Below are 12,719 nucleotides of genomic sequence, written 5' to 3'. Positions count from 1 at the left end.
CATGGCCAAACATTTCATCTCACCCTCCCACTCTCCAGAGGGCATGCAGGTCTTGGGCCTCCTCCATTGCCACTGTCTCACCACCCGATGCTAGGAGGAAGAAATCCTCCTCTTCCGCCTCGGGACTCTTCAACCCCATGGCATCAATTGGGACATCACCAGTTTCCTCATTTCCCCTCCCCCTACCTTACCCCAGTTCCCACCTTCCAGTTCATCACCGTCCTCCTGACCTGTCACACCTGTGCTTCTTCATTCCCACCTATCCACTACACCTTTATCTCTGAAATATCATGTTCACCCTCCACCTCCATCCACTTACTCCACTCTCAGCTACCTTCTCCCCAGCCCCGCCCCACTCCCATTTATCTCTCCATCCAATATGCTTTCAGTCTCATTCCTGATTAAGGGCTTTTGCTTGAAATGTTCATTTTTTGTGCTCCTCAGTTGCTGCCGGACCTGCTGCGCTTCTCCAACACCATTCTAATCTTGAGGGGAATCAGTTGATTGAGAGGGTTTTCAGATATTTTCTATTGTTGACCACTTTAGCAACTACCAGTTTCGGGAACAGCTAAAGGACTGAGCACAAGTCAGGTCACCAAATAAACATTTTTTTTTTTAAATTGTAAGATAAAACATGGAAGGCTGAAATATGCAACTTTGCCCATCAAGACTGTTTCACCAATGAGTTTATCACTGATTCCTTTCCAGGTCAGAGTGCTATGGGTCTTGGTGGGGAACTTGCAAATGGTGGCGTTTCGTTGCATCTTCCAACCTTGTGCTTATAGTCAGTAGAGCTGTTGAGCTTTGAAGGTTCTGTCAAATATGCCCAAGTGACTTACTCCAGTGCATCCTGTAGTTGGTGCACTCTGTGGCAATTGTGCCTCGAATGAAGAGAATGAATATTGCAAGTATTGAAGAGGGTACAATCAAGTGACTGCATTGTCGTGGACCGTGTCCAGTTCCTTAAGTGTTAATGAAGTTACACCCATTGAAGCAAGTGCAGAGAGTTATGTGCCACGTCTCATTTGTGCCTTGCAAACGATGTACGATTCACGGAGACACAAGTTGAGTTTACAATCAAAAAATGACTACCAAAGGACATGTTTTTGTTGTCAAATTGTTTATATAGCCAGTTTCGATCTGTTTATTTTTCTAAATACTAGCTCTGTGGACAATTACACGGGATAATTTGGTTAAAGTAAAGCCATTGAATATCAGTGGGATATGATTAGATCCTCATTTGCCAGAGTTATCATTACTCTATTTCGTCCTTGTGTAGACCAATCTGATTCCAGTCGCTGTCTGATTTCAAGTTCGAATTCCCGTCCGTGCTTGAAATTTCAAACATTTCTTCGCATAAATGTCTCCACCTGCCTTAATAATATGTAAGGATTCTGCAGGGGACAGCAGAGATTAATGAACATGTTGTCAACACTGGAGAAAATGGAGCTTCGTGGAATGATTGGTTAGGCTGGGATTATTCTCCTTGAAATAAAGGAGGCGGAGTGCAGCTCTATTATCACCTAATCACATTTATACATGTTCAATATTCATGGAATCTTGACAGGGTAGTTACGGGCAGGTGGTTTACTCTCTGGTGCGAGGAGAGCACCAGAGGACATGAACTCAGAATTAGATATTGCCAATTTATTTCAGAAATGGAGAGTAATTTCTTTGCTCAGGGGCAGTGAATCCGTGGAACTCCTGACCAAAACTGTTGTTGAGGCTGCGTTGCTGTGTATTTTCAACTGTGACAGATAGATATTTAACCAGAAAGGCGATGAAGCTTTGTTGGGGCAATGCAGGAGAATGGAGTTGAGGATTATCAAATCAGCCATGAGTTCATTGAATGGTGGAGCAGACTCGATGGTCTGAATGGCCCACTTCCAATCCTACATCATTTTGTCTAACGCCTTACTTTATTGATAAATTTAGAATTCTGAGGGGATGGGATGAAGTGATAGAAAAGGTTTCCAAACTGCTCAGACAGATCAGGAACTAGGCTCATAAGCTCATGACCAAGAAATGTGCTGTGGCCTGAAAACAACAAATGGCACTGGGCACACCGCAGATGGGTATGTGCAGACGCTGTGATTGCTAAAGAAAATTGGTGGATCTAATATTGTTGCCAACTTGGCGTCATGCTGGATGATGGATCTCGGTATGACTCACACAGCAAAAGGTTGTGAAAGAATGAAAGTTTTGTTTCATTGGAAAAGTTTTCTGTGGTTCCAATTCCAATTGACTGTTTGAAATACTGATCAGAAAATTGTGTGGAATGTTACATTAAAATTCACAATCCCACTGGATAAACTATTGCACCCAATCTCTCCTTATTTGTTTCACTTTCATTCGAAGTAAATTCATAGAAAGTCAAGATGGAATGAAAGGAGGAAAGAAACGTTTGCACTCCTTTTCATTATCCCAATTTAACTTACATCAGAATCAAATTGCTTTATTTCAACTTTGACGAGGTATCAATTTATCACAAATCTCCAATGCAATGTAGGACAAGAGCAAGATTCTCCATCAAGTGTATCCTAAAGATGCGAGGTACAAAGGGAAACCACAGCTACGTTTGATAGAAGTAATAGCCAGAGTAGGATTCAAATCCACACATGCACAATGAAAGAGCAACCTGTCGCGTTAAACTCTGGGCCACTTAAGTACATGGAAAAGGGGCTCACATACAACCACATCAAGATTACCTATGGTGCACCTCGGGGATAAGACATTCCCTGAGCAGAATCGAATCCACACCATTATGTTTCTTCTTTCAGCGGAATAATAATATCAGCAAAATCCAAGGAATTGACCTCGTCCTTGGAAGGAATACCCTGTCCTTGATTTATTCCGAGTCGTTACTGTCTCAGGATGAACCAGCAAACATGTAATTCCCGTCACATTCATACATTTAGTCTTGACGCATAATTTCTTCAGAAAGTTTCTCTCTCACGTGAAGAAGTATATACAGAGAGAGAAGTGAAGGTGATGTTTTAGATCGATGGACTTTCTCAAATGGATGAACCTGAAGTGGATACAATTCCCGGAAATGCGGTGTTGTTCGTTTCATTTTATTAATTTTGCTGCAACTTCACTTTGTTCATTGCAATGATCGGAAGTGAATTGCATTTAGATGATTGAAATGTTTAATGTTGTATTGAATTTTGCTCCGAATTCATTCCAGCTTAAAGAAAATACTGATGAGAAAACAGAAGGTTAAATTACAAAACAAGATGCCAGTTTTGATGCTCAGTTACGTTGGCAGATTTCAGTGGGTATCAAATGAACCCAACATCATGGCGATTGTCCTCCCACCTTTAAACCATGGGATTAAAGCACGAAATCGATCTGTTAGAGACGGGTCACTTCCTATTCATGATGGAATTTCTTTCCTTGACAATATACAAAATCTACTCAGTTCCATTTGTAATGCTTCATGTGAAATATTACTAGAAATCTTTCAAAACTCTGAGGGTTTTTTTTGCTGAATCTTACTCAGCTGCATACGTTTGCGATATTTCTTTGCATCTGAAGTCGTCCAAATTAGACATTGTTTCCTCGCACCTTCCACCCCCCACATCCCACTTTTACACTTTTACCCAGCCACAGGTTGTCTCTCTCCTGGTAAAACTCACTGCTTGTGTGTCTCTAAATGTGCCTTTCCAAATATTTTGGAAACGGATTCTCTGAGTGACAGAAATTCTGCTCCCATCATTTCTTTGTCCTACATCGATGGTTTTGAAACCTTGACGTTCAGTAATTTGCGAACTTGAAATAGTGAATTTACCACCTATTTACTCTCTCCAAACCTCACATACCCTGGAAAACTTGCATTCGGTTTTCCTTGGTTCAGTTTCAAGTTTTCCAAAACACAAATAACTAAAATGCCATCCCCACTCAACGCCGTCAGCATCATCTCTAATGCCTTAGCTCCCCAGTAAAAGCTGGTAGTGTCCTCTCTGATAGAATCACAGATTCCCTACAAGGCAGAAAGTACAATTCAGCCAATCGAGTCTGTAGGGACAATCTGAACAGTATCTCAACCAGACCTAGCTCCCCTCTCTATCACCGCAGGCGTCTGGCTTGTGATTTCAAATAAACCTGCTGCAATAAAACCTGGCATCGTGTGACTGCTGACCTTATCACTGCGTTACCCATGGCTAATTCACTTAACTTATGGAATTCACTCCCTGAACACATCAGCGCAATTTAGCATTGCCAATCCACCTAACCTATAGACTTAACAGCAGTGCGAACCACTGAGCAAATGTATCATCACATTGAACACTATCTGTATCATGTGTAATGGCTTTACACACTGGTAACTCCGCCTAGTGAAAGCAAGCTGCCCCCTTCAACCCGAATTCAATGCATCCAAACGCGGTTCTACGCTGTACAACCTCATTAGTGCTGCTGGAAATGTTTCTGCACTCGGATCTGAATGTGTGTACTCTTTTTTTCTTACTCAGATTCCTGCTTTAATTAAGTAAACACATCAGTCAGGAACAACTCTATATAATGGTTTTCATTGCAACACAAACACAATGTTTCCACCTCTCTGCCCCTTTCCGCACATCTACTCAAAACTTTCTGCCTTTTCCCGAAATCTCTTGGCCCCAGTGTTCGATCCCTCCATCAATAAGAAACGCTTTTTTCAGTCGATCCTATCCATATCCCTCATTATTTTGTACATTTCAGTCGTGTCTTCTCCAATCTCCTCTGCTAGGCGACAAACAACCCCAGTCTGTCCAATCTCTCCTCATAACTGAAACTCTTCAGCCCAGACAATATCCCATTGAATCTCTCCTGCAACGTTCCCAGTGCGATCACATCATTGCTACACTGTGAATTGCAGAACTGCACACAGTAATCTAGCTAGAGCCGAATTAACGTTTTTTTTTGTCTCCCTATTCCGTTACAGTATGAGGGCGTCGCTGGATCGGCAGTATTGATTGCGATCCCTAATTGCACAGCGGGCAGTTGAGACTCAACCGTATTGCAGTGCGTCTGGAGTCACATTGAGGCCCGAGCAAGTAAGAATGGTAGGTTCCTTCCTCAAAGGACGTCATTGAACCCGATGGTTTTGTTTTTTCAACAGTTGACCATGGATGGAAAGGTGTTATTAGATTCGTAATTCCAGATATTTATTGAATCTCAGTTCTAACACCTGGCATGGTTGGAATCAAACCCGGGTCCCTGGTTCATTTGCTTGGTGTCTGAGTTAACAGTCCAATGGTAATAGTGCTCAGCCATTGCAGAAAACCCGTGAACCTCATCTTTTTCAATGATGTCACTTTTCCTCGATATTGTCCTGTGTCATTTTCCTGAGCTTGACTCCCAATAATCGCAAGTCCAGATCAGTAAAAACTGCTACCTGAGGATTGGCCTCACAACAGCGGTAAGCAAATGAAGCAACTGTTCTGCAGGTCCCTATGGTGGGGTTGAGGCACGTTCACCCAGCAACAGTGACCGCAGCAGCACAGAGTGGACAGTATCAATGTGCGAGTCAGTGTTAGATTCTGCATTGCCTTAATGAAATAGGAAATCACTCCACAACCACATGATGAAAGAGCAGCGCCCCCAAAACTAATGCCCAGTTAAACCTGTTAGACTCGAACCTGGTGTTGTGTGATTTTTAACTTTGTACACCATAGTCCAACACCGGCGTCTCTAAATTAATGAAATGGGGTTGTGGGACGGAAAGTTCGGTTAGCGATCGAAGGAGGGAGAGAAATCTCTGAGAACGGGTTGATTTGAATTCGGACATATGAAACACAGAGATGTGAGCGAGCAGAATTTGAAGGGAAAAGATAATCACCTTTGGAGAAAATTACCATGTTCAAACAACTGATTCCTTTGTGTTTCACAAAAACTGGGGTAGATAGAGCAATTACTGCCGTGACTCGGATTCGAACGGAGGTTACTGCGGCCACAACACAGAGTACTAACTACTGCATGATCACGGCATTCCACAGACGCGCACAGTGACTGCATGCAATAAGTACAGTATCATAGGAAATGTTAGACAGAGCACCAAATGCACAATATTAGTGCTAAGCCAACAATGGCAAATACGTGGGAACTAGGAATGGGCTGACCGTTTATTATCGGTTCCCCCAGTGGCTGTGGTGATTCCATCATTAATATGGGGAAGGCTGAGATAAATAGATTTCTCCAAAACATCAAAAACTCCGGGGACAGCGCGGTGTTGTTGAAATGTATAATTCAATAGTAATGCAGTTTAACATCGGCTACTTTACCAGGTTCCCCCACCCCCACAAGGCAGTAACCACTGCTGTCACATAGTCCCAAATCCCAGCCCCAGAATCAGAGGAATTGAGTGGCGCAGTCGCGAAGATCCAACTGGAAGTTGGAATAGGAATGCGGTCGCACAGATACTCGAGGACTCCAGTGACACAACCGGTCAATGCACGGCATTTCTATGACGGTTTAGAGGCGCAAGTAATTCCGAGGTTGGGAGTGCTCCGGGTCAAAGGCGGAGCAAAAGGGAATTTTTTTTCCCGTTTAGAGCAATCTATAGTGCAGTTTGCTGAGACAGCTGAGTGCCACAACTGGAGCGAGGGCGTCTGGTTTGAAGTTTGAACTTGCTTCATTATCACCCACTTCCCTGGAATGAATTGCTTTCACCATTTTCATTTCGAATTGTTTAATATCTCCCTGCAGTCTGCAACTTTCTTCCTCATGGTTAATTGCATTACTAACTGTTATATTTTCTGCACACTGCTAAATCACGGCCAGTACAAGTAAATATGAATCATTGATCTATATGAGAAAATAGTGGAACTCACTGCAGGCATGCTTTGTCGGTTTGCAGGCGACGCCAGAATTGTAGACAATGAGGAAGATTATCTAAGTTTCAAAAGGATCTTAATCCAATGAGTCGTTGGACACAAAAAATGTAACATGGAGTTCAATCTGGATAAATGGAAGGTACAACAACAAGTTGCGTAGTGTTGGAGAACACGGAAGCTAGGGGTGCAGGTGCATAATTCCTTGTAGTTTGCATCACCTACAGACAAGGTGGTTCAAAGGCATTTAACATACTTCCCTTCATTGTTCAGTCCTTCGTGTATAGGAGTTGGGACGTTATGTTGAAGCTTTGCAGGACATTGATGAGGCCTCTTCTGGAATATTATGTCCAGTTCTGGTCGCCCATTTGTAGGAATGATATTATTCAGCTGGAGCAGGTTCAGAAAAGTATGCACGTATGTTGCCGTGTGTGGAAGGTTTGTGTTATAATGAAAGGCTGGATAGGCTGAGACTATTTTCAGATTCGAGATCGGGGTGCTGGGAAACCACAACAGGTAAGGCAGCATCCCAGGAGCAGGAGAATATTTTTTTCACGCAAGTGACGTTCATCAAGTTCTTCCCCGAAACGTCGATGCTCAAGCTCCTCAAATGCTGCCTGACCTGCTGTCCTTTCCCAGCACAACACTCTCGACTCTGATCTCTTATCTGCAGTTCTCACTGTCTCCTAGTTGAGACTGTTTTCACTCTAGGTTAGGGGTTTGAACGGTGACCTGACAGAAGTTTATGAATTATTGAGAGGCAAGTGAGAGTTAACGATAGCTGCCTTTTCCCAGGATGGGGATTTCAAGGCGAGAGGGCATCTGTTTAAGATGAAAAGAGAGAGACTTTTTTTGAAGAGGTCATGTGAGGCATTTTTTAAGCAAGGTGTTTTACGTGTGCAATTAACTTGCTGAGGAAGTGATGGATGAGGGTACGTTTGCAACATTGCAGGAGATATTTACCGGGATGTTGTTTGGGATGAAGAGTTTCAGTTGTGAAGAAAGACAGGACAGAGTGGACTGTTTGTCGCATTGCAAAGGAGATGTAGATAAGTCATGAATGAGTTCGGGTATGGACAGATTTGACTGAACGAGTTTCCCATTGATGGAGGGATCGATCTGCAGGCACCAGAGACTTAAGGAGAAAGGCAGAAAGGTTTGAGAAGATGTGCAAAAAACTTTATCAGCCAATGGGTGGTTGGAATTTAGAATACACTGCCTGCATTGTTCAGAGCAGCAAAAACCCTTATAACCTGAATAAATATACAGATGTGAACTTGTGATGCCAAGACATATAAGGCTGTGGGATAAACATTGAGAAATGCTATTCAGTTCATTAGGCAGTTGTTTTTGACAAGTGTGGCCATAATTGGCTGAAGGGCCTCCTTTGACACTCCTGTCCTCTGTAGTATAATGGTTAGTGTCCCCGCCTGTCACCGGGATCAATTCTCCGCTGGGGACAGTGCGTTTTTTTTTAAACTGTCACTCCAATCCCAAGTTCGGGCATTGATACCTTTCCTTCCATCTCGATGATGCATGTCACAGGAAGGACAGTGCTGCCTGAATCAGTGTGGGGAGGGGCTACAGCTCTCAGGGAGGCAGAGTGTCAGTGAGGGTGCAAACACGTGACTTCAGCAAACTGTACATTGTATCTGTGTTGGAATGAAAAGAATTTGACAGACTTGTACTGGATTGAAGGGTTTACTGGAAGCAGGACGGTGAGGAAGAAATAGCATAAAAACATTCAAATATGATTGCAGAAGCATTTCCCTCAGCACGAATGAAATTGTAATGGACAGAGTAGTGTTTCGATACATTGAATTTGGGTTGATTTGCTTTGATGAGGCTGAGTTACCAGGGTATAAAGCCATTAAAAAAATGATACAGCAATTGCTCACTATGATGGAACATTGTGTCAGTAATTCGCACTGCTGTTCGGTCGGAGTGTTAGGTTGATTGGTAAAGTTGAATTGCCCTCTTGTGTCCAGGGATTGAATTAAGTAAGTTAGGTGAATTAGCCATGGGGAACGCGGGGACAATGTCAGAAGTCACAGAATGACAGGTTATAGTCCAACAGGTTTATTTGAAATCATAAGGGGGAGGGCTCACTCTTCCTCAGGTGAAATATACAGGAATAGGGAGGGGAGCTTGGTCTGAGTGAGATGACCTTCAGAGAGTCGACACCGGCTCGATTGACCGAAATGCTCTTTCTACACTGTAGGATTCTGTGATTCTATCGGAGAGGATAATGACGGTATTTACTGGGGTGTAAAGCGATAGAGACGATACTGGCGAGGTGTACTGAGAATGAGATTTCATTCACTTGTCTTCTTGGACAATTGAGTACAGTTATCCCTGAACCAAGGAAGACTGAGTGGGTTTTTCTCCGGTTATGACACGTTTGGACAGAGTAAATGGGTGGAAAATTCCCTCTTTCAAGTAAGTAAATATCTAGATGTCAGGCATTGATAAAACCTTTGAAGGGCAAAGAAATGATGAGAACAGAATCGGTGTCACTCCGAGAATCTGTTTTTCAAAATATTTGAAAAGGCATATTTGGTGACATACAAGGAATAAATTTCACAAGGAGAGCGACAGCGTGTGGCTAGGTAAAGGATAGGGGTGGGGTATAGTCGTTCGGAGTTGCGGGGAAACAATGTCTAATTTGGTTGACTTTAAATGTAAAGACATTTCGTGAAGATGTGCAGCTGAATAAGATTCGATTCCAAAACTCTAAATTTTGAAAGCTTTGGCATAATATTCCACTTAAAGCATTGTAAATGGAACTGAGCGGATTTTTTTTTATTGTGTTGGGAAGATATTACATAATGAATAGGAAGTGACCAGTTGCTTGGAGATCGACTTCGTGCTTTAATCACATGCGTTAAAGATGTGAGGACAAACACCATGATGTTTGGTCCATTTAATACTCGGTGAAATCTGGCAAAGTAACGAGCAACAAAACTCTACTTTAAGCCTCTGCTTTTCTAAGAAGTATTCTCCTTAAGCTGAAATAAAGTCGGAGCAAATTTGAATACAACATTAATCGTTCCAATGAGATAAATCTAATTCACTTGCGGTATGACAATGAACATTGTCAGGTTGCAGCAAAATTAAAATGAAACGAACAAACAGCGTTTCTTGCGGTTTAATCCAATTCGGGTTCAGCCATATGAGAAAGGCCATTGAGCCACAACATCGCCTTTATTTCCCTCTTCATGGCTGCTTCTTCACGTGAGAGAGAAAGTCACTGAAGAAATTATGAGTCAAATGAAGATGAGAATATGACGTAAAAGTCTTGTTCTCTGTTTGATTCTGACATAGTTCTGACTCAGAATGTATCAATGACAGCTATTCATTCTGACCAGCATGGCTATATATTGGAATTTGCTGTCTTTATAATTCTGGTGAAAGCAGAAACACATTCGGTTCCGCTCTGAACATTTGTCATCCAAGACGTTCACTGCATGTAACCGTGATGAGGTCACATGTCACCGCTTTACAAAATGTGCTGAGGAGACCGAGCGATTACGGTGGTGGGTTATTATCCTGTTGTGCTCCACATTCACAGATTCGAGTCACACTCTGGTTGCTAACTTCACAAACCGCTCCAGCAGTTTTTCTTTGCATCTCACACTCTGGTATACACTGGATCGAGAATCTTCTTCTTGCCGTTCACTGCACGGGAGATTCACCAGCAGTCGATACCACATTAAAGTCGAAATGAAGAGCGAGAGCAATCATTCTATTCAATTGTACATTAAATTGTTGTAATAAGAAAGAACGCATTTTTCTTTCTGCCCCACATTCCATCTTGTCTTTCTGTGAAGATACATCGAAAGAAAGAGAAACAGATAACAAGAGATCGGGAGCACAAGTTTATCCAGTAAGGTTGTTCATGAGTATTTTAACCAATCGCTTCACACAATGATCTGATCAGTATTTCAAACAGTCACTCGGAATCAGAAATCTTCTCCAATGAAACGAACCTTTCATTTTTCCACAAATTTCTGCTGTGTGTGAATCATACAACGATCCATCATCCAGCGTGATCACTGACTTGCCAACTGAAAAAAGTCCACCAACTTTCTTCAGCAATCACAGCTTCTGGACACAGCCACCTGTGCTGTGCCCAGTGTAATTTGTTGCACCCAGGGCACAGCACATTTCTTCTTCCTGTGTTTATGAGCCTTGTTCCTGATCTGTCTGATCTATTTCATAAACGTTTCCTATCACTTCAGCCCATCCCCTCACAATTCTGAACTTAAGCATAAAATAAGGCGTAAGACCAAATGTTAAATAAAGTGGAAGTATGCCCCTCAGCCCATCGAGTCTGCCCCAACATTCAATGAACTCATGGTTGATCTGATAATCTTCAACTCGATTCTGCTCACTTACCTCGACAAAGCTCCATCATCTTTCTGATTAACTATCCGGCAGAGTTTGAAAATATCCAACAACTCAACCTCAACCATGCGTTCTACAAAAATGCCACAGACTTTCTGGCCCCTGAGCAAAGAAATTAATCATCATTTCTGAAATAAATAGGCAATGCCTAATTCTGTGTTCATGTCGATTGGTGCTCTCCTCACAGCATAGGGCAAGCCACCTGCCTGTATCTACCCTGTCAAGATCCAGTGAATATTGAACGTTTATAATTGTTATTATGTGAATATAGAGCCCTCTTCCACCTCCTTTGTTTCAAGAGAATAATCCCAGCCTAACCAATCATTCCACGAAACTCCATTTTATACAGAGTTAGCAACATGTTTGTAAATCTCAGCTGGCTCTTACAGCGTCCTTACGAAGTTATAAGACAGGTGGAGAAATTTCGGCGAGGAAACGGGTTGAAAGTTCAGGCGCAGCTGGGAATTGGAACTTGAAATCAGAAAGTGATTGAAATCGGATTGATCCACAGAAGGACCAAATGCAGCAATGATAACTCTGACAAATGAGAACTAATCATATTAGATTGACATTCAATGGCTTCATTGCAACTGAAATCCTCCGTGTAATCGTCCTGGGAGCTAGTATTTAGGAGAGATAGATCCTGACCGCCCATATAAAGAAGTTGACTACAGTAACGTTTCCGTCCGTCGACTTTGTTTGATTAGTAACTCAATTCTCGTCTCCGTGAAGCCTACGTTGTCCGCAACGCACAAATTCGATTTTAACAGAACTCTCTCCATTTGCCTAGGGGGGTGCAGCTTTAATAGTACTGAAGGAACTGGACACCTTCCACGACAATGCAGTCACTAAACTGTACATTCTTCAATACCTGAATATTTATTCCCTTAATTGCTAAGGCACAATTACAACAGAGTGCACCACCTAGAAACCTGGAATATATCATCCAGGTTTTGTTGACAGAACCTTCAATGTTCAAAAACTTTACTGACTATGATACAAGGTTGAAGATGCACTGAAACGTCACCGTTTGCAAATTACCCTCCAAGACACATGCAATATGACTTGGAGAGGAATCAGTGGTAAATTCATTGAGTGATGAAGCGGTCTTGATGGGCAAAGAGTTATACTTCAGCCCTCCATCCTTTATCATACAATTTTTAAAAATGTTGATTATTACATTGACCAGACTTGTGCTCACTCCTTTGGTTGTTTCCTAAACTGGCGCTTGCTAAAGATCGAGTATTATCCTCAACCTGTAGTCAACAATAGAAAATATCCAAAAGCCCTCTCGAACAACTGATCTCCCTGTCTAACAATCTTCAGAGATCTGTAAATGTTCACTCCAAGATCTCTTTGTTCCTTACACCACTCAGAATCCTCACTGTTACTGTTTCAACTCCCCAAATTCATTACCACTTATTGGTCTGAATTCAATTACATTCACAAATATTTCCTTTCTACCTGATTGTTATATCCCTGCGGCCCCTGAAATTATTC

This window comes from Chiloscyllium plagiosum, unplaced genomic scaffold, assembly GCF_037043375.1.
Source record: "Chiloscyllium plagiosum isolate Xiang-an unplaced genomic scaffold, Cpla_swu_hap1 HiC_scaffold_39, whole genome shotgun sequence".
Classification (NCBI taxonomy): Eukaryota; Metazoa; Chordata; class Chondrichthyes; order Orectolobiformes; family Hemiscylliidae; genus Chiloscyllium; species Chiloscyllium plagiosum.
This window is presented reverse-complemented; position numbering follows the sequence as displayed.